This window comes from Octodon degus, unplaced genomic scaffold, assembly GCF_000260255.1.
Source record: "Octodon degus isolate 3935 unplaced genomic scaffold, OctDeg1.0 scaffold00007, whole genome shotgun sequence".
Lineage (NCBI taxonomy): Eukaryota > Metazoa > Chordata > Mammalia > Rodentia > Octodontidae > Octodon > Octodon degus.
In genome coordinates this window covers 26,562,443-26,566,615 of record NW_004524583.1, presented here as the reverse complement: position 1 = coordinate 26,566,615, position 4,173 = coordinate 26,562,443, and positions in this window count along the sequence as shown.

Below are 4,173 nucleotides of genomic sequence, written 5' to 3'. Positions count from 1 at the left end.
ACATATATATATATATATATATTTGTTGCTGTTGTTGTTAGAAAATTATCATGTGACTGATGACCTCATATTGGCTTGATATGAACCTTTTATTTCTAAATATCTGGTACATAAGAGAAAGGCATATGTTCAAGAAACTTTACATGGTAGAATACTGTACATTTGGAAGGATGAATACATTTAATATCAAAAGCATCCTTGGGGCCAGGGAGATGGCTCAGTAGAATAAGTGCTTGCCCAGCAAGTGCAAGAACCTGAGTTCAATCCCCAGTTCCGCCAAAATAAAAGCATCCTTTAAGAGAAAAATCTTATCTTTCTACCAATGACCAAATTATTGGAGGTGTCTTTCAAGAGGCTATAGAGATTATTGGGGGCTCCTAATTAATGAGTAAAGTTTGGGGGACACCCCTTTATCCACCCACTGGAGTCCTGTCCAATAATCTCTCCCCATTTTAATGAATTCTGATTAATTATCTTAAACAAATTTTGATATCACTTAGACCAGCTGGTAGCCCAGGAGAAAGCATGCCTCAAAGTCTATATTCCAAAGTTCAAATAAAAAGAGGAACAGCTGTTCACGAATGACATACAAACACATAAATACACAGAACACACAAACATCTTTATAAAATCAGAGTACACTCAAATATATTTTTTAGCAAATTAGATTATAATAATATTTTTAAATTTGTAATTATAAAAAGACTAGTCAGAACTTTAGTATGTCAGTTAATAGAGATCTCTTATAAGAATTTGAAAAACAGGCCAGTGAAATAGCAGGCTTAGGCAAGCACGGAGATCACGGTTCGAGCCTGGGCACTACATGACATGACAAGCCCACCCCCAGGGCAGACTGAACCTGCCACCAACTCTGGGGGTGATGGCACACACCTGTAACCCCAGTGCTGGGGAGGCTGAAGGCAGGAGGATCACCATGAGTCCAAGCTGTGTAGTGAGACCTGCAACATTTAAAAAAAAAAAAAAGAATTTGAAAAACATTAAAAAAAAGTCTTATTTATCGTTACTATATATCGAAGGAGAGGCTGCAAGATGGTGGTGGACCATCATGTGATGGGGTGCTGCAAGTTGGCGCTCTGATGGCACAGGAGGAGCGACCTTACGGTGGTGGTGGATGACCACTGAGCAGGACCCGCTGCTTAGGACCTTATGTTTGTCTGCACCTTGGGCTGCATCCCAGCCTTCCATAAGGCAGCTCAGGCTGCGGAGGAGGACATGTGCGGGTGATAAGGCCAACAGCCCGCCAAGGCCACAAGCACCCCAGGCCCAGGGAAGCCTTCAGCTGCCCCCACACACAGCCCTTGAGCCGGCCTACTAAAGTTGGGTGGAACGTAAAGGTGTTCATCCCACCAAATCTCTTTCAAGACCGCAGAATTAGGGGGAAAGTAAATATTATTTTAAGTCACTTGTTTTGGAGACAAGATCGTGTTATGAAGTCCAGCTGTCCTCCAACCCCCAATCCTTCTGCCTCAGCCTCCTAAATGCCACTACTACAGTCTTGCACCACATTCAAGTTTAAACCAGCATGTTTAAGAGAACAGCAAGCACACTGAAGACTCTCCTTGATAATCTCCTGAAAATGATCCGGCCTCCTCTGAGTTCCAATTAACATCAATTGATTTATCCAAGTCCTGGCTTTGGAGTTATTCTTGCTGCAGACTCTAGGACAAGGCATCACCCAGGGGATCTAAACAGGTGCCAGTTTAACACGTAGGTTCACAAGAGCTGTGTACAATTGTAGTGTTTTCAGAGAAGACTGAATTCACTTACGCTGGGCCCATCACCAGGATGTTGGGGAGAGAATGAAGGCCCACTATGTGCTCTGCGCACCCACTTAGTGCACCACAGTTTAAGGAAAGGCGTGGCTGCTCTGATGCCCAGCCCAACCTGAGCTCCACTCAGGAGGCCCTACACCTCATGCCAACCCCAGGGTCTTGGGGAAAGTGTACGCAGTAATGGGGGGCAGGGTATTGCCCCATGGACATACATGGAGGAGGGATCAGCATCCTGGAGTATTGGGGCATGCATGTGGGTGTCTGGAGGCCTGCCAGCAAGGAGGCACCGCTCTGGGCAGTCTCCACCCTGTCCCCACCCTTGCCTCCAGCCACAATGACACAATAGTGGGAGGAAGGAGGAATTTTAAACCTGTGACATTGGGCCCAGAAAAAAGGTAAATTTGCTGTGGTGGGAGTGCTGATAAGGGCAACAGAGCAGGAACTGAGATTTGTGAATCCTACTGGCAGAGATTACTACACACACATAAACACACACACACACACACACACACATACCACACGCGTGCACACATGCATGCAATTGAGGATTGAGCCCAAGGCAGTCACACTGAGCCACACGTCTAGCCTTTTTACATTTTATATTTTGAGACAGAGTTACTGGTCACTCAGTTGCCCGTGCTGGGCTTGCACTTGCAATCTTCTCCTCCCAGAGTCCTGGGATCACAGGTGTGCACCACCATCCCTGGTGGCCTCTTTTTTTAAATGCAATAATAAAAAATTCAAAAATAAAGGAAGTTTTATTGCTTAGACACATTAATTACAGAGTTTTATATATGGTTCAGAACACCTGCTCTTAACAACTTTTACCTGGCCAGCTAAGCCAGAAGGTTGGATACCTACGTTGTAAAGTAGTATTTGTTTTGTTGTTGTTTTGTAAAGTAGTATTTAAATGGAAATGTACATATCTGACTTTTTCACTCCATATAAATATTTTGAGATTCATCCATGTTGAAACATTAGTTCATTTCCATTGATAAGTACTATTTCCATGGGGGATATACTGAAATTTGTTTACTTATTCATGTGTTGATGGATGTTTGAATTGTTTCCATTTTTGACCTTTAGTAATAAAGCTGTTACAAACTTCATATACATTTCCTTTATGTGGATATCTGTGATGGTAAGCTTGACTGTCAGTTTGACTGAATTGAGATACCTGTGTGGGAGATTACAAAAGCACACTTCTGGGTGTGTCCAGAGATGACTGGCGTGTAAGCCAGCAAATGAAATAGCTAGATTGCTAGATTATTGCTAGATAAACTTTATTTTCAGATAAGCTATGCCATTTCCATTCCCACAACGAGTATGAATTCCAATGTTTTCATATTGCTACTAGCTCTTGGTATGTACAATCTTTTTCATTTTAACCATTGTAGCATGTAGTGGGTTCTCATTCTGGTTTTATCTTACATTTCCCTAATGCCTGATGATGTAGAGCAACTATTTCATGTCATTTATTTATTTATTGAGTCAAGGTCTCACTGTGTAGTTCAGTCTTGCCTTGAACTTGCTAATGTAGTGCAGGCTGGCCTCAAACTCATGGTGAATCTAATCTCCTATCTCACCCCCCAAATGATGAGATTACCAGCATGTACCACCATGCCTGGTTGAACAGCTATTTTAGCATACTATTTTAGAGCAATGTTAGGTATAGCCGAATTAAATGGAAAGTGCAGAGCTCCTAAATGCACCAATGCACATTCGCAATCTGTTGCACAAGCAACATTTCATACCGCTATTACATTACTACAATTAATGAACCTACATTGATACCACTATCACCCAGGTTCCATAGTTTATGTTGGCTTTCACTCTTGGTGTTGAAATGTACAATGATTTGGAAAAACGTGTAATTACCAGACTCCCCATAGAGGATTCAGTCTCCCACCCAACAATGTAACACATGGCTAAAGAAAGACAAGGAGAGCTCTGTAGTTTTAAGGGGTCCTGGGATGGCCAGTTGCTTTTGGTAGAACAAAGGGCCGAGAATCAGAATGACGATTGCTCTTATTAGTTCTAATCAGTGAGGCAGGTAGGAGTTATGGTAGAAAGCATGGGAGGAGGAGGAGCTCTGCAGGCATGGCTTCTAAAGGAGGGGCAAGGCACTCTTACACCAGCACAGAGGCTCCCCAACGAGTGGCTCAACAGATAACTTAGTGTTTGGAAAGCCGGCAATTTTCCTGCTGGCAAGGTATACTTCTTTTTGAGTCTTGTGGCCTCAGCAGAGATGTTATCTCATGCCTTAGCTCTGAAATTTCATCAGCTTTCTCCAGCCTCCATTCCAACTGTTGGTGTGTGGGGCTGCAATTTTCATCCATGATAAGGCACAATTGCACCACAGCTGGACTTTATTTTTTAT